The 19,821-nt window shown below is 49.6% G+C and overlaps 1 protein-coding gene and 1 long non-coding RNA gene across 6 annotated transcripts in view; one reads left to right on the forward strand and one right to left on the reverse strand.

The window, feature by feature from the left end:
• The window catches only part of ZER1 (zyg-11 related cell cycle regulator), a 33,196-nt gene extending 25,758 nt beyond the window's left edge, over nt 1-7,438 (reverse strand). For 2 of the 4 annotated variants that reach the window (XM_005660496.3, XM_084988650.1), the window contains exon 1: nt 7,312-7,438. The gene's annotated coding sequence lies outside the window, so the exon portion shown is untranslated. 4 annotated transcript variants of the gene reach the window in all.
• Nucleotides 7,439-7,746: 308 nt separating this feature from the next.
• Nucleotides 7,747-19,601, forward strand: LOC146407296 (uncharacterized). 2 transcript variants are annotated; one of them, XR_014828866.1, is made up of 3 exons: nt 7,747-7,843; nt 8,128-8,193; nt 19,451-19,601. It is a non-coding gene; the product is annotated as an uncharacterized LOC146407296 (long non-coding RNA). The 2 variants fall into 2 exon arrangements; XR_014828865.1 differs by lacking the exon at nt 19,451-19,601 and adding an exon at nt 8,320-8,618.
• Nucleotides 19,602-19,821: the final 220 nt, after the last annotated feature.

Below are 19,821 nucleotides of genomic sequence, written 5' to 3' on the forward strand. Positions count from 1 at the left end.
TTCTCCAGGAAGCACTGCGCAAGCACTCAGTCCACCCTACCTTTGACCTCTCCTGATGCCTACGTGCCCTCTGGCCTCAGCATCCACATCACTTCCTCCGAGAAGCCTTCCCTGATCCGCCAGGGTGCTCCTGCGGAGTGCCGCCACAGGCCCTGCCAGAACAACTACCATTCTGTACTGATTCTGGTTTAATGAGCCGGCTTCCCTGCCAGATGGCCAGCTCCACGAGGGCTGTCTCCTCTGGCGGCAGCCCCGTATTTAGCCCAGGGTTCCTGTCTATTGAGCAAAACCAGACAAGGTCTTTGCCCTGGGGAAGCACCTTGGCCATGGAGGGAGACAGACATCCACTTAAGAAGCACATAAGCCCATGCCGTGGAACTGCGACCAGTGCTCTGAAGGAGAGGGTGCTACCAGGGGCCCGCGGCGGGGGATGCGCCCTGGACTGGGGAGTCAGGGCAGGTGTCTTTGGAAGTGACATTTCAGCTTCAACCCAAAAGATGAGTCATAGTTCACTGTGGTGGCGGGGAGAGAAGGGGAAGGCGTTCCAGGAAGAAGGATAAGGCGCTCACAGGCTGAAAGGGCGGAGGGTGCGGGACATGGGCACCATGGGCTCAATTCCACGCCTGTCTGCTGAAGTGAGGAGGGGCTGCACAGCCCGGGTGGGCTGGACACAGTGGAGGGTTTCATCAAGTGCACGGACCCCCAGAGGCAAGGCCTGCTCTCTCTGCCCGCCAGGCCCAGGCACCCAGAGGCCACTGCAGAACCCTCACCACTCTGGATGAGAGAGCCCCAGGGGCTATGCTCTTTCTGGAGGATGAGCCCATTCACTCAGGCAGCTGCTCTGCCCTCACCCTCCTCCCCAGTGGGAAGAAACACCAGCCTGCCAGCCACCACGCCACCAAAAGCCTCCAAAAGACAAACCAGGCAGATGGCGCCCTTTGGCAGTGCTGCCGGGGGCTGGAGTGAGCTGGAGGAGGAAGGAGCCATCCGTCCTGGCACCGAGGCAGAGAGGCCTGGGGGCTGGAGCACCCAGCCACCTGTGTCCCTTCCAGCTGCAGTCTGGCACCGGCCAGAGGCAGCCACCCCTAGGGCTCCTCATTCTTGTGGCAGGCACCGGCCATCTGGGATTCTAGCAGCTGGAGACAGAGGAAACTCTGATTACAACACCACACCACATAGTAGGAGGCACCCTGGGCCCTTCTCTGTCCTGTCTCTTGAGTGGATCCATCACGAGCCATGACATCCTGGGGGTGGAAGCAGTGGGGAGACAGCAGCTGCTGCTGCCCCCAATTGGTTGCTTCTAGTCGTGGCCTGAGCTCCTTATGGCTTTATTTCCTATCTTCTCTTTCTCAACCGACAAGCGACATTCCCTAGGATCCTGCCCTTGTGGCTAATTCATCACGTGTGTTAAGAGTTTGGCTAATGGCCCCTCCCCCACCGGGCCCATGCGCTCCAGGAGGACAGGAACCGGTTCTGCTTCCACACTCCTGGATCCTTGGGGACCGGCCAGTGCCTGGCATGTGACAGAATAAAGGTTTGCTTTTGCTCGAGTTCCCACACTAAAACCCCGTGAGCTAGAGACTGCTGCCCGCTTTCTGATGAAGGCCCTGAGGCTGGGCTGCGATCGCACAAGGCTGGGAGGCAGTCCTAAACCAAACCCATGCTTCTCACCAGACCATTTGTGTCTTCTGTCCATCCAAGGCGGGGAGAGAGAATCTGGGGTCCAGAGGAGGGAGCATGGGACCCTGCCAGCGTCCTGACACCCAGCCAACGGAGAGGCTGGGGGAGCCCGAAGCTCTGAGCCTTGGAGCAGCGCCCAACTTGTGAAATATTAACGCAGGAGCTGCGGGGGGGGCGGCGGGGGGGGACCCAAACAAATGTCCTATTTACAGAGGCTGGAAGCTTTCCAGGAGGGAGTGGCTCACAGGAGAGGGAGTGGGAGGCTGCTATGAAGGGAGTCAGGGCAAGTGCCAGGGGTCCCCCTGGGGGCAGGGGTGCAAGTGATAATTGGGGGCATCCCTGGGGTGAACGACCTGCAGAGACTAATTTACAGGGTGGGTAAGGTCAGGAAGGTGTGGAAATGGACTGGAGAGGAATGGGATCATCGCTCGCTGGTGCCCCCTGGAGGCAGAGGGGCCTTGAGGACTCCGGGGTTCCAGGCTCGCGGTCATCACAGCCATACCAAGCTCCAGTTTCCAAGACCTCTGCTGAGAACGCCACACGCACGAACCCCTTCAATTCTCCCAACAACCACAGGGGGCAGGAGTTACAATTCACAACTTAGAGTGGAGACAGCCAAGGCTCAGAGGTGACATGATTGGACATATCAACATGTATACATGCATTCGGGAGTTCAAGACCCAGAATTTTGAGCTTTCCATGCATATTCTCACTGGAGCCACAAATAACCTATAAGGACATATTGTTTTGTTTTCTGGATGACTACAGTTCAAAGAGGTGCAATGACACGCCCAAAGTACCCCAGTAAGTGCCTGGCTCTCTCTACCATCGTGCTACACGCAGGAACCGTGCTCCAAGCCTCAGCTCTCGCTTCTGCAGCCTGAGTCCACACTGCCTGCTCACCACCCGGAGTGTCCTTGGGCACTGAGCACGGATGATTAGGCATCGCTGTAACTGTCCTATGGGCACACACCACTTTCTAACCACTGTGCCAGAAGCTTCGTGAGGAAGGGACCCGGTGTGGCCCATGGGGTCTCCATGACACAGTGAGCACATGACTGGTTGGTTGAGGGTGGAGCTTCCGCTCCATGAGGTCCCCAGGCAATATTTTTTTTTTCAGGGACGCACCCACAGCATATAGAGGTTCCCAGGCTCGGGGTTGAATTGGAGCTACAGCCCCCAGCCTAGACCACAGGCACGGCAACATCAGATCTGAGTCACATCTGAGACCTACACCACAGCTCACAGCAACGCCGGATCCTTAACCCACTAAGCGAGGCCAGGGATCAAACCCGCATCCTCGTGGATCCTAGTCGGGTTCCTTAACCACTGAGCCACGAAGGGAACTCCCCCAGGCAATATTTACCAGCCTCAATATCCACCAAGGTCCTCACCTGTCAAGAGGTTGTCAACAGCACTGACCACCTGAGCTTGCCAAGGAGACGCCATGAAATAATGGCAAGAAGGTGGCAACCAACAGTTATGGAGTGACTGCCTACAAACAATGCTTGGAGAGACCCTTCTGTTCATTTCTGAAGCTGGAAAATCAGCTCCAGTGACTGAATCAGATATGGGATGTTGGTCTCAAAGGAAACGCACCCAATAGGGATCTTTGAACTTGCATTTCAGGAGTAAAGAACAGCGGAGGTCCTGAAGCTCTCTGCCCAAATCATGTCTGCAGAATCCTAAGAACAATACCTGTTTTCACTTTTTATTTTTGCTTTTTAGGGCTGCATTCGCAGCATATGGAGGTTCCCAGGCTAGGGGTCGAATTGGGGCTCCAGCTGCCGGCCTATACCACAGCTCACAGCAACACCAGACCCTTAATCCACTGAGCGAGGCCAGGGATTAAACCTGCCACCTCATGGTTCCTAGTCGGATTCATTTCTGCCATGCCATGATGGGAACTCCTTTTACCTTTTTTTTTTAATCTTTTTTTTTTTTTAATTTAAATTTTTTGGTTGTTGTGTGCAGCAGCTTGATGTGGGATCTGTTCCAGACCAGGGACTGAACCTGGGCTGCAGCAGTGAGAGCGCCGAGTCCCAGCCGCTAGACCACCAGGGAACGCTCCTGGTTTTGACCTTGTAGAGAGCTTTGGAGTATACCGAATTCTTTCAAAACCTGCATCTCGCTTCATCCTCCCAAACAGCCTTCAGTGAGAGCAGAGACAGGAAAACGGAGGCCCAGACAGGGGACCCGACTTGCTCTAGTTCACACAATGAAGCAGTAGCAGAGCAGGGCTTGAACCCAGGTCCCCAGATGACCAGTCCGAGGCTCTACCCACAGCAAGTGGCTCCAGCACCCTGGCTCTCAGCATCGGAGCGCTCTGACTTTTCATTTTCAAATCCTCTGGCCCAGCTGCCCTGCTCAGCTTATGACCCAGGTCTGATGACACAGTCCAGGCTTGGGGGTTGAAGAGAGAGATCAACCATTGTTCCACTCCCTATAAGGCAGGCTGCAAAATCTCAGCCTCTGCTGGGTGCTTCGAAGATCAGCAGCCTCCATCAGCAGGTCAGCCACCGCCCCCCGCCACATGTCATATTTATTCCAACCCCATCATTTGGCTTATGTTATGTGGCAGAATGGGGATCTGCTGGGCCTTTAAAAAAGAAAAGACCCCTATAACCTTCTCCTGGTGTCAAAAAAGTCAGGACCAAGCTACCATAAGAGGGATATGCAACCACCATTCCCACTGTCTCCCCCACCATTCACTGAAATTCTCCTAGTTCAGGGAGGCAGCCAAGAGCTGGTGACATCATCAGCTGGTGCTAAAAAGAAAGGCTTTGAGGGCAGACACATGCAAACACTCCCTCCCCATGGTCACTGCCATCCGCAGGCTTGCTGGCTATCTACTGAGGACTCAGTATATGCCAACTAGCGCGCTAGCGCTTCGGTGCATGACCTCGCCTTTGGCCCAACAAGCCTATTTCACAGACGAGGAAACGGAGGTGGGAAAGGGTCCCTCGTCCAAGTTCTCACAACCAGGAAGCCGTGGCATGACTTGATTTAACTACAATGCTCTAAGGCTGCCCTTTCTGCACTTATTCCATCGAGGGTCATTAGAAAGATGGAGAAAGCGAACTTACAACGCCAGGCCAGAGCACAATGGCCACTTGTCATCTAGAACAAACCTATATTTTTTCTAACCCCAGACACTTCGAGTTAGTACAGTTTTGAAAGGGTGTCCCCTTAGACACCCTGGGACCCTGAATCACATGAACAGTCTCTGACATCCTCCGCACCATCATCTGGCCCCTGCTCTTCTCTGTCTTTTTTTTTTTTTTTTGCCTTTTCTAGGGCAGCTCCTGCGGCATATGGAGATTCCCAGGCTAGGGGTCTAATTGGAGCTGCAGCCCCCGGCCTACGCCAGAGCCACAGTCAATGTGGGATCTGAGCCGTGTCTGCAACCTACACCACAGCGCATGGCAACGCTTACAGTTAACCCACTGAGCAGGGGCAGGGATCGAACCCGCAACCTCATGGCTCCTCGTCAGATTTGTTAACCCACTGAGCAGGGGCAGGGATCGAACCCGCAACCTCATGGCTCCTCGTCAGATTTGTTAACCCACTGCACCACGACTGGAACTCTTGCTCTTCTCTGTCTTTGTCAACCACTCTTCCCCTCCTTCACTCGGCTCCAGCCCTATGGTCCTCTGGCTGTTTCTTTCTTTCTCTCTCTCTTTTTTTTTTTTTTTTTTTTTTGTCTTTTTGTGTTTTAGGGCAGCACTGGCGGCATATGGAGGTTGCCAGGCTAGGGGCGGAATCAGAGCTACAGCTGCCGGCCTATGCCAGAGCCATAGCAACGAGGGATCCGAGCCACGTCTTCGACCCACACCACAGATTACGGCAGCGCCAGATCCTCAACCCACTGAGTGAGGCCAGGGATTGAACCCGAGTCCTCATGGACACTAGTCAGGTTCGTTCACCACTGAGCCATGACAGACACTCCCTCTGGCTGTTTCTTAATTTTTTTTTTTTGGCTGCGGCATATGGAGGTTCCCAGACTAGGAGTCAAACTGGAGCTACAGCTGCCAGTCTATACCACAGCCACAGCAACTCGGGATCCAAGCCTCATCTGTGACATACACCACAGCTCACAGCAACGCCAGAATCTTAACCCACTGAGAGAGGCCAGAGATTGAACCAGCATGCTCATGTATACTAATTGGGTTCATTACCACTAAGCCACAACGAGAACTCTGTCTGGTTGTTTCTTTTTCCTTTTCTTTTCTTTTTTCTCTTTTTGTCCTTTTAGGGCTGCACCCACAGCATACAGAGGTTCCCAGGCTAGGAGTCGAATTGGAGCTGTAGCCACTGGCCTACACCACAGCCACAGCCACAGCAACACCAGATCAGAGCTTCGTCTGTGACCTACACCACAGCTCAGGGCAATGCTGGATCCTTAACCCACTAAGTGAGGCCACGCATTGAACCTGCATCTCATGGATACTAGTCAGATTTGTTTCCACTGAGCCACGATGGGAACTCCATTATCTGGCTGTTTCTTTAAATCATCAGGTATTCTACCTCAGGACCTTTGCACTTGCTCAGCTTCCAGAGAGCTATGTGGCTTGCTCCCTCACTCTGTTCAGGTCTCTGCTCAAATATCACATTAGAGATCTTCTCTGATCTCCCTCTAAAAATAGGGCAAGCCCAGCCTTTGCATGGCTCTTCCTGCTTTGTTTTCCTCTACCTTACATTGTTGTCACCTTACATACATTTATGATTTGCTGAATCAATTAGTGACCTGAAACACAGAGACCCCCTCACCACTGGCAACCACCTCCTGCTCTAAGTATAGCCTCCTGTGACCCTTGTTCATATGGGGTGATTTTTCTGTGGAGGCATCAGGCATCTTCCCCGATGTAAAAATCAAACGCACTGACAGGCACAAAGCCTGGAAATCTTGAACTGCTTGGGCCAAACAGCCAAGCCAAGTTCCACCCACAGAACTTTAGTAGCCAGCACAGTCGGTTTCACTTTCAACTCACCTATCAGGCTCCTCTGGCCCTCAGGTTTGCAACCCCACCCCATCCCTTTCCCACCCTGTGCATCCCCCCACACTCTGTCATCCCTTTGGGGAGCTTATCTAGAATCCAAGCGGTCCCTGAGCTTTCAGGCACTGCTTTGGGGGAACTTCAGCTCATCCAACAGGTAGGAGGGGCAGAAGCTAGCCTCTTTAGCCTTGCATTTATCCCCCATTTTGTAGGGGCTAAGCGACAGGGCGTCATTTTCTTTCTGGAGGAATGGAGTTTAGTTTTAATGGCATGTTTCTCTGACGGGGCAGCAGGGGTTAAGAAGGGAACCCTCCCACCATTCGCCGAGATGGACCTTTGCAAGTGGTGGCAGTGGCGATGGTGAGGCACCGGAGGCAGGAGGGGAAAAGAGAGAGGACGCAGATACATCCCTTGGCCCCGGGAGTGGACGAGATGCTTCCTCGACAAGGAGGCGCAGAGGATGCGGCCCGGGAGAATTCCGAGCCAGAGCTCCGGGGGAAGCAGGGGATCTCGACAGGCTAGGGCCAGGGTTTGGGGAAGAAGGGGGTCTGCGGGGCGGAGCTGGGGATCCCAGGGATGGGAGCCCCGGGCGGGAGGGGGTCGCGCCGGGGAGGGGAGACCCCGTGGCCGTTACCTTGCCCTTAGGGCTGCGGGCGGGGCTGAGGGCCGGCGGGTGCTGGCTCCCGGGCCCGGCCCCTCCCCCGATCCGGCTCCTACGGCTCGGAGCCTGCAGCCGCCGCCGCCTCCGCTGTCAACAAACCCGGGGCGCGTCACTTCCGGGGCCGCCCCTTAGCAACCGCGAATGGGTTCCCCCGACCGGTTCCGCGGCGAACCGGGGCGACAGCGGCCGAAGGTTCCGGGGCTCCGCGGCGGCTCCAATCCCGGACGACTCCGATCCCGCCGGGTTTGCGGATGGAGCGGGGAGCATCTGGTCTCCGTTCCGGTCCTGATCGCGCTCCTCACGGGCTCTCGCTGGGCTCCGGGGACGGGGTGGGAGCCTCTCGGTGACACCGGCTTCCGGGCCTGCTCCGGCCTGCGGTTCCCCAGATCCCAGGGAACGGTTAGGGGCGGACTGACTCCACCTTCCTCGTCAGCACGGACGTGCCTCCGAGCCAAGCCCCTGCCTCCCGCGCCCTGTTGAACATCTACCCCTGGCTTCTCCGCAGGTAGCTCACACCCACGCGTCCAAAAGCGGACACCATCTTACCCCTCCGCGCTGCTACTTCTCCAGCCCCGGCAGCTCGGCTGTCGCCTGGGAAACAGGGAGTTGGCCTTGGCCGCTTGGTTTTCCTTAGCGCCTCATCCATGCGTCTGGTCCTAAGGGTCTCAAACCAGCCCCTCCCCTCCTCCTCCGGTAGTGCCCGGCTCTGTCCCCCACCATTTCTTCTCGGGATTTCTGCAACAGCCCCCTAACGGAACTCCCTGCTCCTTCTTCTCATTCTCTCCACAGTTCCAGAGTGAGTTTTCCAAAACGAATAAGTCTGGTCTGAGCCCTGCCCTGCCTTCCACCCTCAAGGTAGACGTCAAGGATAATCTGTCCCCGTCTCTCTCTCTCCAGCCTCTTGTCCCTCTCCCCCTCGCTCCCCGCCCCGCTTTCGTTCTCCATTTAAGAAAATTTGAAGCATTTTTGGTTCTTTTAAAGATCCCCTCGGAGTTCCCGTTGTGGCTCAGTGATTAACGAATCCGATCAGGAACCATGAGGTTGCAGGTTCGATCCCTGGCCTTGCTCAGTGGGTTAAGGATCCGGCGTTGCCGTGAGCTGTGGTGTAGGTCACAGACGTGGCTCGGATCCCGCGTTGCTGTGGCTGTGGCGTAGGCCAGCGGCTACAGCTCCGATTGGACCCCTAGCCTAGGAACCTCCATATGCTGTTGGAGCCGCCGGAGAAATGGTAAAAAGACAAAATAAATAAATACATAATAAAGATCCCCTCCTCTCGCATAGACTCAAGTAAGTTTTTCCGTACCAAACTCTTCTTGCTCCCATCTGTATCCAGTATACACTCCTCCTGCTTCTAGTCTCAGTTTAGAGTCTCCTTTTCTTTTTTTTTTTCTTTTCTTTTTTTTGTCTTTTAGTCTCTTTCTAGGGCCGCACCTGCGGCACATGGACGTTCCTAGGCTAGGGGTCCAATCAGAGCTGTAGCCGCTGGCCTACGCCAGAGCCACAGCAACGCCAGATCTGAGCCACATCTGCAACCTACACCACAGCTCAGGGCAACGTGGAAGCCTTTAACCCACTGAGCGAGGCCAGGGATCAGATGGGCAGCCTCATGGTTCCTAGTCGGAATCGTTTCTGTTGCTCCAAGGCGGGAACTCCCTAGAGTCTACTTTCTTAAGGAACCTTTTCTTGAGGACCCTCTTCCCAATTCTCATAAACTAATTTTGTGGATGTTTTCCTTCTGCATAGTATCTTTTAGTCTTGGACCATATGTAGGTGTGTTCGCACAATTTTGAATCCTTTAAAAAGTCTATTGAGGAGGAGTTCCCTTTGTGGCTCAGTGGTTAACGAATGTAGGCTGGGGCTACAGCTCCAATTCAACCCCTAGCCTGGGCACCTCCATATGCCACAGGTGTGGCCCTAAAAAGCAAAAAATGCAAAAAAAAAAAAAAAAGTCTATTGAGGGTGTTCTCTGGTGGCCTAGGGGTTAAGGATCTGGCATTGTTGCTGCTATGGCTTGAGTTCCCCTCGTGGCTCAGTGGTTAACGAATCCCATCAGGAGTCCGGGAACTCCCTCATACTGAGGACAAAAAAAGGAAAAGAAAAAAGAGGAGTTCCTCTTGTGGCTCAGTGGAAACAATCTGACTAGGAACCATGAAGTTGCAGGTTGGATCTCCTGGCCTCACTCAGTGGGTTAAGGATCTGGCATTGCCGTGAGCTGTGGTGTAGCTCCCAGACGTGGCTAGGATCCCACATTGCTGTGGCCGTGGTGTAGGCCGGCAGCTATAGCTCTGAGTCAACCCCTAGCCTGGGAACCTCTACCTTTTTAGGGTGCGGCCCTAAAAAGCAAAAGCAAAAAAAAAAAAAAAAAAAAAGGTAGAAAAATTAAGAGTCCCATTCAAATCCTAACACAACCCCAATTTCATTCCCCTCCCCAGAGGCAAGCACTCTTTCACAATTTAGATGAGTACCTCCTCAGTCCTTTAAAAATAATGCATGTCTGTTAGAGCAATGATAACTAAATTCAGGAAGGTGGCTTACTCAGAGGTGGAAGTGGTAGGGGAAGGGTGTCTAGGAGAATCCAAATGTACCTGAAATTTTTTTTAGGCCAGGTAAGAGGTTCCACATTGTCTATGATATTATTAACTATATATTTTTGTAAGCCTAAAATGTTTCATTAAAAGGCAACCCAAACAATAAAAAAAATAATAACACATGTCTATGTAAGAGCTAAATCTATAACACTCAGGAGAAAATAAAGGTGTACGTCTCTGTGATTTAGGATTAGGCAATGGTTTATTAGCTATGACACTAAAAGCATAAGCACAAGAGAAAAAATAAACTGGATTTCATCAAAATTTAAAAATTGGGGGCCTCAAAGGATACCATCAAGAACGTGAAAACATGACCCACAGAATGGGAGGAGGTATTTACAAATCACAAGCCTGATAAAGAACTAGTAGTCCAGATTACATAAAGAATACCAAATAATAAAAAGGCAAATAACCCAATTTAAAATAGGCAAAAGAGGAGTTCCCATCATGGCGCAGTGGTTAATGAATCCGACTAGGAATCATGAGGTTGCGGGTTCGATCCCTGGCCTTGCTCAGTGGGTTAAGGATCGGTGCTGCCGTGAGCTGTGGCATAGGTTGCAGACTCGGCTCGGATCCCGCGTTGCTGTGGCTCTGGCGTAGGCCAGTGGCTACGGCTCCAATTGGACCCCTAGCCTGGGAACCTCCATATGCTGCAGGAGCAGCGCAAGAAATGGCAAAAAAAAAAAAAAAAAAAGGCAAAAGAGGAGTTCCCGTCATGGTGCAGCAGAAACAAATCCAACTGGCCTCGCTCAGTGGGTAAAGAATCCAGCGTTGCTGTGAGCTGTGGTGTAGGGTACAAATGTGGCTCAAAACTGGTGTTGCTGTGGCTCTAGCGTAAGCCAGCAGCTGTAGCTCAGATTGGAGCCCTAGCCTGGGAACCTCCATATGCTACAGGTGCAGCCCTAAAAGGACAAATAAATAAATAAAATAGGCAAAAGGCCTGACTAAACATTTCTCCAAAGAAGATATGTAAACGGACAAGAGCCACATGAAGAAGATACTCAACATCATTTGTCATCAGGGAAATGCAAATCAAAACCACAGTGAGAGGAGTTCCCGTTGTGGCTCAGCTGTTAAGAACCCGACGTAGCGTCAGTGAGGATGCTCTTTCCATCCCTGGCCTCCCTATTGGGTTAATGATCCAGCGTTGCCTCAAGTTGAGGTGCAGGTCGCAGATGTGGCTTGGATCCAGTGTTGCTATGGCTGTGGTGTAGGCTGGCAGCTGCAGTTCCAATTTAACCCCTAGTTGGGAACTCCCATGTGCTGGAGGTGTGGCCATAAAAAAAAAAAACACAGTGAGAGGGGGTTCCCGTTGTGGCTCAGTGGAAATGAATCTGACTAGTATCCATCAGGCTGCAGGTTCGATCCGTGGCCTTGTTCAGTGGGTTAAGGATCTGGCCTTGCTGTGAGCTGTGGTGTAGGTCGCAGATGCGGGTCGGATCTGGTGTTGCTCCTGCTGTGGTATAGGCAAGCGGCTGCAACTCTGATTGGACCCCTAGCTTGGGAACCTCCATATGCCGTGGGTGTGGCCCTAAAAAAAAAGGACAAAAAACAAACCCAAAACAGTGAGAGACCACTTCATATCCCTGCAGTAGATATGGTCAAAAAGACAGAAAATAGCAAGTACTGGCAAGGATGTGGAGAAATGGGAACTCTTCTACATTTTTGGTGGGAATTTAAAATGGTTCAGCAGTTTAGAAAACAGTTTTGCAGTTTCTCAAAAAAGTTAAACAGAATTACCATAGGACCTAGCAATTCCACTCCTAAGTATATACTCCAGAGGAAATTTTCGTAGAAGCACTATTCATAATAGTCAAGAAGTAGAAATAAACCAAATGACAGTCAACTGGTAAATGGATATGATATAGGCTAATATATTCATACAATGGAATACTATGTGGCAGGAAAAAAGAAATGAAGTATTGGTACATGTTACAGTATGCATAGACCTTGAAAACATTATGCTAAATAAAAGATACCAGTCACAGGGAGTTCCCACTGTGGCTCAGTGGATTAAGAACCCAACTAGTAACCATGAATTTGTGGGTTCCATCCCTGGCCCTGCTCAGTGAGTTAAGGATCCAGCATGGCTGCAAGCTATGGCATAGGTCACAGATGCGACTTGGATCTGGTGTTGCTGTAGCTGTTGTGCAGGCCAGTGGATCTTGCTCCAATTTGATCCCTAGCCTTTCATACACTGTGGGTGCAGCTCTAAAAAGACCAAAAAAATAAAAAAAAAAATTTAAAAAAAAGGTGCCAGTCACAAGACCATATACTTATGTTTACATTCATATGTTCAGGATAAGCAAATTGATAGAGAAAGTAGGTTCGTGGTTGTCTAGGGTTAAGGTGGGGAGATATGGGAATTACTGCCAATAAGTACAGGGTTTCTTTGGGGGGTGTTGAAAATGGTCTAAAATTAGATAGTGATGATCATTGCATGGTTGGTGGAAATAGTTGTTTATGTATGCCTCTGTGAATATTCTAAAAAACACAGATTAGGAGTTCCCTGGTGGCCTAGTGATTAAGGATTTGGCATTGTCAGTGCTGTGACTCAGGTTATTGCTGTAGCTTGGGCTCAGTTCCTGGCCTGGGAAATTCTGCATGCCGCAGGTGCCACCAAAATAAAAATAATTTTTAGAAACCCACTGGAATTCTTGCTGTGGCTCAGTGGTAATGAACCTGACTAGTATCCATGAGGATTTGGTTTCAATCCCTGGTTGAAGATCCAGCTTTGCTGTGAGCTATGGTGTAGGTCACAGACGAGGCTTGGATCCCAAGCTGCTGTGGCTGTGGTGCAGGCCAGCAGTTACAGCTCCTATTCGACCCCTAGCCTGGAAACTTCCATATGCCACAAGTGTAACTCTAAATAAATAAATAAATAAAAATAATGCGTGTATAACTGAATCACTTTGCTGTACAGCAGAAATTAACACAACGTGGTAAATCAACTATGCTTCAATTGAAATACATATATATAGGATCATTTATATAAATTGTTCTGTGACTTATTTTTATCACATTTTTATGTCAGATCAGATAGTGCTATTTAAATTTTGAATGACTGCATAGTATTCCAGTAATTGCACAACTTTCTTTTTTTATTATATATAATGATTTTTATTTTTTTTCATTACAGCTGGTTTACAGTGTTCTGTCAATTTTCTACTGTACAGCATGGTGACCTAGTTACACACACATGTATACATTCTATTTTCTCACATTATCAGGCTCCATCATAAGTGACTAGACGTAGTTCCCAGTGCTACATAGCAAGATCTCATTGCTAATCCATTCCAAAGGCAATAGTCTGCATTTATTAACCCCAAGCTCCCCATCCACCCCACTCCCTCCCCCACCCCCTGCGCAACTTTCTTATTGGTGGAATTTGGTTGACAAGAAACTCAATCATAAATTCCACTAAACATTTATGGGGTAAATAATATCAAACAATATCAGTTCTAAGAATTCCCAGGTGGCCTAGTGGCTAAGGATCCCACACTGTCACTACTGTGGCTCAGGTTCGATCGCAGCCCAGGAACTTCTGCGTGCCGTGGGTACCACCAAACACACAAGCAATTCTACACAACTCTTCCATAACATTGAAGAGGAGGGAAGACTTTCTACTCATTGTATGAGGCCATCACTCATTACTCTGATCCCAGATACAGACATGACAGGAAGACAAAGCTGCAGACCATGGAGTTCTCGATGTGGCGCAGCAGGTTAAGAATCCAACTGCAGGGAGTTCCCGTCTTGGCTCAGGGGTCAACGAATCCGATTAGGAACCATGAGGTTGCGGGTTCGGTCCCTGCCCTTGCTCAGTGGGTTAACAATCCAGCGTTGCCTTGACCTGTGGTGTAGATCACAGACGCAGCTTGGATCTGGCGTTGCTATGGCTCTGGTGTAGGCTGGTGGCTACAGCTCCAATTAGACCCCTAGCCTGGGAACCTCCATATGCCGCTGGGTGCGGCCCTAGAAAAAGAAAAAAAAAAAAGAAGAAAAAAAAGAATCCAACTGTAGCGGCTCAGGCTGGCTCAGGTCGCTGTGGAGGCTCAGATTCCATTCCTGGCTAGGGAACTTCCATATACCCTGGGTTCAGCCATTAAAAACAAAAAAAAGTATAAATCAATAGCCATTGTGAATATAGATGCAAAAATTTTAACAATTTTCAACTGAATAAATGGATTTTTTTTTTTTTTTGGCTGCCTTGAGGCATATGGAGCCAGAGATCAGACCCAAGCCATGGCAGCTGCAACAACACTGGATCCACTTACACACTGTGCCAGGACAGGAATTGAACCTGTGTCCCAGAGCCCCCAAGATGCCACCAATCCCATTGCACCACAGCAGAAACTCCTGGAATTCTCTCTTTTTTTTTTTTTTTTTTTTTTTTTGTCTTTTTAGGGCCACACCCATGGCATATGGAGTTTCCTAGGCTAGGGATCAAATTGGAGCTGTAGCCACTGGCCTACACCACTGCCACAGCAACATCAGATCCGAGCCACGTCTGTGACCTATACCACAGCTCATGGCAACGCTGGATCCTTAACCCACTGAGTGAGGCCCGGGATCGAACCAGCAACCTCATGGTTCCTATTGCATTCATTTCCTCTGCGCCAGGACACGAACTCCCTCTCCTGGAATTCTTAACAGCGTAACCAGCCATGGAATTGGTGGTAATCTGTTAGAGAAGTCCCAGAGAACTAATACAATAGTCTATAGAGAAAGTTCAGTGAAATCTTCAAAAAAACTTTTCAAACTAATGATTGAGTTTAGCAAGATTTCAGGATATATCAAGGAAAGCAATTAAAAATAAGTACTAATTTATTATTAGAAATTAACTTAGGAGTTCCCGTCGTGGCTCAGTGGTTAGCGAATCCGACTAGGAACCATGAGGTTGCGGGTTGGGTCCCTAGCCTTGCTCAGTGGGTTAAGGATCCGGTGTTGCAGTGAGCTGTGGTGTAGGTCAAAGATGAGGCTCAGATCCTGCATTGCTGTGGCTCTGGCATAGGCTGGCGGCTACAGCTCCAATTCGACTCCTAGCCTGGGAACCTCCATATGCCAAGGGAGCGGCCCAAGAAAATGGCAAAAAAAAAAAAGAAAGAGAGAAATTAACTTATAAGTATTAATACTAATAAAAACAGAAAGCAATTTTATTTCTATATTCGAGTAAGTTAGAAATGGGCAATTTGGGAGTTTCCACTGTGGTGCAGTGGAAATGAATCTGACTTGTATCCATGAAGATGCAGGTTCGATCCCTGGACTCACTCAGTGGGTTAAGGATCCAGTGTTGCCATGAGCTGTAGTGCAGGTGGCAGACACAGCTTGGATCCCGAGTGGCTGTGGCTGTGGCTGTGGTGTAGGCCAGCGGCTACAGCTCTGATTAGACCCCTAGCCTGGGAACTTCACAGCAGCATTTTTTTTCGGCAATAGCTCCAAAGTGGAAGCACCCCAAGTATCCACTGATGGATGAATGAATAAATAAAATGTGAAAAATTATTTCAGCCTTAAAAAAGAAGGGAATTCTTGGTAGCTCAGCATGTTAAGGATCCAGCGTTGTCACTGCTGTGGCGCTGGTTACTGCTGGAAAAAAAAGAAGAAGGAAATTCTGACTCATGCTGCAGTGTGGATGAACCTTGCAAACACTGTACTAAGTGAATTAAGCCAGTCACAATAAAATCATCCCATTTATGATCCCATTTATGTGAGGCACCCAGAGCAGTTGAATTCAGAGGAACCTAAAAGGAATGGAGGTTGCTGGAGGCTGGGGGAAGGAGAATGGGGAATTGCTGTTCAGTGGGTTCAGAGCTCCAAATGTGCAAGACACCAAGAGTTCTGGAGATTGAATGCACAGCAAAGTGAGTGTATTTAACACGACTAAAACGGAGTTCCCGTCGTGGAGCAGGGGTTAATGAATCCGACTAGGAACCATGAGGTTGCGGGTTCGATCCCTGCCCTTGCTCAGTGCGTTAACGATCCGGCATTGCTGTGAGCTGTGGTGTAGGTCACAGACGTGGCTCGGATCCCACGTTGCTGTGACTCTGGTGTAGGCCGGCAGCTATAGCTCCGATTAGACCCCTAGCCTGGGAACCTCCATATGCCACAGGAGCAGCCCAAGAAATGGCAAAAAGACAAAAAAAAAAAAAAAAAGACAAAAAAAAAAAAAAAAAAAGGTTAGGATGGTGGCATTCCCATTGTGCTTCAGTGGGTTAAGAACCCGACTAGTATCCATGAGGATGTGGGTTTGATCCCTGGTCCCGCTCAGTGAGTTAAGGATCCGGTGTTGCCAAGAGCTTCGGTGTAGGTCACAGACGTGGCTCAGATCTGGTGTTGCTGTGGCTGTGGTGTAGGCCTGCAGCTGCAGCTCTGATTGGACCCCTAGCCTGGGAACTTCCATGTGCCTCAGGTGTGGCCCTAAAAAGAAAAAAAAAAAAGACCACACTAAATGCTGGTGAGGATGTGGTCATGGTACAACAGAAACTCTCATGCACTTCTGGGTGTGGGTGTAAAGTGATGCAGCCATTTTGGAAAAGGGTTTAGCAGTCATAATTTTAAAATTCATCCAGCCATTCCATTCCAAGAGAAAAGAAAGTATATGTACATATGCAGACTTATGCATGAAAGTTCATAGCTGCTTTAGGTGTAATAGCCCAGCAATGGATACACCCAAATATTCACCAACAGGTGAGTGGATAAACTATGGTACATTCACATAGTAACAGCTCTACGACAACAAAAAGCAATGAAGGCCTGATACACAGTACAACATGCACAGATCTCAAAATAATTATGCTGAGTGAAAGGAGCCAGGGTAAAAAAATCTATAGTTCTAGAAAATGCAGAGTAATCTGCTGTAACGGGAAGCAGATCAGTGGCTGCCTGGATGTGGGAGGTGGGGCGGGAAGTACAAAAAGAGGAAGAAGGGGGGAGATACAAAAAGGCAGGAGGAATTTTGGGGGTGATGGATGAGTTTATTATTTTAATCGTGATGATGGTTTCATGGGTGTATAAAAATATACACTTTTTTTGGGGGGGAGTATTTTTAGGGCCGCACCCAAGGCATATGGAAGTTCCTAGGCTAGGGGTCCAACTGGAGCTGCAGCTGCCTGCCAACACCACAGCCACAGCACCTACACCTATGCCACAGCTCGCAGCAATGCTGTATCCTTAACCCACTGGACGAGGCTAGGGATCGACCCTGAATCCTCAGAGATGATGGTTCGGTTCGTTATCACTGGGCCACAACTGGAACTCCAGTGTACACTTTACATATGGGTAGTTTATGGAATATTACTTGTATCTGGAAGCTGGTAAAATTGTATTAAAATGAAACCACTGGGAGGAAACTGGGTGAAGAGTACAAAGGACCTCTTTACTATCTTTATAACTTCCTGTGAACCTATAATATTTCAATATAAAAAGTAAAAAAAAATGTAGTAGTGCTTGTGAAATTGCTCTGTGGAAAAGCTGTAGCAGGTACAACCACTATGAAAAACAGTATAGAGATACCTCAGAAAACTAAATATAGAACCACCATAATGAGTTCCCGTTGTGGAGCAGCGGTTAACAAATCCGACTAGGAACCATGAGGTTGCGGGTTCGATCCCTGGCCTTGCTCAGTGGGTTAAGGATCTGGCATTGCCATGAGTTGTGGTGTAGGTCACAGACGTGGCTCGGATCCCACATTGCTGTGGCTCTGACCTAGACCGGTGGCTACACCTCTTATTCAACCCCTAGCCTGGGAACCTCCATATGCCACGGGTGTGGCCCTAAAAGGACAAAAGACAACAAAACAAAACAAAACAAAACACTGTTCAGACCCAACAATCCCACTCTTGGGCATACATACAGACAAAACTTTCCTTGAAGAAGATACCTGCATCTGTATGTTCATTGCAGCATTATTCACAATAGCCAAGACATGGAAACGACCTAAATGTCCATCAACAGAGGAATGGATTAAGAAGATGTAGTACATAGACACAATGGAATACTACTCAGCCATAAAAACAAACAAAATAATGCCATTTGCAGCAACATGAATGGAACTAGAGACTCTCATACCAAGTGAAGTCTGAAAGAGAAAGGCAAATACTTATGATATCACTTACATCTGGAATCTAATATATGGCATAAATGAGCCTTTCCACAGAATAGAAACTCATAGACTTGGAGAACAGACTTGTGGTTGCTAAAGTGGAGGAGAGTGGGATGGAATGAGAATCTGTGGTTAATAGATACTGCAGACTATTGCCTTTGGAATGGATAAGCAATGGGTTCCTGCTGTATAGCACAGGGAACTATGTCTAATACCTTTTTTTTTTTTTTGGTCTTTTTCTAGGGCCATACCCGAGCCACATGGAGGTTCCCAGGATAGGGGTCTAATTGGAGCTGCAGCTGCTGGCCTACGCCACAGCCACAACCACAGCAACGTGGGATCCGAGCCGCATCTGTGACCTATACCATAGCTCATGGCAATGCTGGATCCTTAACCCACTGAGCAAGGCAGGGGATCGAACCTGAAACCTCATGGTTCCTAGTCGGATTTGTTTCTGCTGCGCCACGACAGGAATTCCGAGAGGTCTGTTTCTTCACAACCTAGTGATGGTGGGTTCAGTAAATAGCAAACACTGATTACTTTGACTAGTCCAAGAGGCGCAATAGGGTCTTCAAGTCATATTCCTTTTGGTATTAAACCAGTTTAATATCTTTTCAGGTAATGGCGCAACATTTTAATTTCTCCTTAAAGTGCCTGTTTTGTTTTGCTTTATTTTGTTTTTTGTTTTTTTAGGGCCGAATCCACAGCCTATGGAGGTTCCTAGGCTAGGAGTCCAATTGGCCTGTACCACAGCCACAGCAACACCAGATCTGAGCCGCGTCTGTGACCTACACCACAACTCACAGCAACGCTGGGTCCTTAACCCGCTGAGCGAAGCCAGGGATCGAATCCGCAAACCTCATGGTTCCTAGTCGGGTTCGTTAACCGCTGCGCCAGGACGGGAACTCCGCAGAGATTTAAAAAAAATAAGGACAGGAGTTCCCGTCGTGGCGCAGTGGTTAACGAATCCGACTAGGAACCATGAGGTTGCGGGTTCGGTCCCTGCCCTTGCTCAGTGGGTTAACGATCCGGCGTTGCCGTGAGCTGTGGTGTAGGTTGCAGACGCGGCTCGGATCCCGCGTTGCTGTGGCTCTGGCGTAGGCCGGTGGCTACAGCTCCGATTCGACCCCTAGCCTGGGAACCTCCATATGCCGCGGGAGCGGCCCAAGAAATAGCAACAACAACAACAAAGACAAAAAAAAAAAAAAAAAAAAAAAAAAAAAAAAAAAAAAAAGGACAACCATGCACATTACATTTAGTAGAAGAGAAAAATCATTGTTAAGGCTGCCAACTGTCTTCTCCTGGGGAGGATCTGGAAATTTGGGTTTTCCTTTTCTCCTGTTTTGATATCATGGTACATTTCATGTCCATGAAAATCCAAAAGTCCAGGGAAGACTGAATTGTAGTCCTGCTCTTCAACTAGTACTTACTGAACCAGCTGCTCTGTGCAGTCACTGCTACCAGTGACAAGCCTTCGGCAGTGAGAAGACCAGCTGGGGAGGCCTGTATCCAAGAAAAGATAACTCAGGCTCATCGCAGGTGAAGAATGTGTAAGGAAGAGGACAGGGTGACAGGTACGTTGCTTAGATGGAAGCCGGGGCCCAGGGAAGGGCTAGGAAGAGCCCTAGGGCACACCGTCTGCTCGGTCACCCGACGGACCTCAAACTCCCCGCACTGGGTTCGTGGGCGGGGCGGGGCGGGGCGGGGGAGCCGGCGCCCGGGGGTGTTACGTGCGCCCTCTTGCTCCGCCCACCCCGCCGCGCCGCCAGAGGGCGGCGGGGAGAAGGGGTGGCA

The sequence above is a fragment of the Sus scrofa genome, chromosome 1 (genome assembly GCF_054392235.1).
Source record: "Sus scrofa isolate SSC_HxYL_T2T_F1_AM1 chromosome 1, Sscrofa_HxYL_maternal_Yorkshire_Landrace_v2.0, whole genome shotgun sequence".
In the NCBI taxonomy this organism is placed as follows: domain Eukaryota; kingdom Metazoa; phylum Chordata; class Mammalia; order Artiodactyla; family Suidae; genus Sus; species Sus scrofa.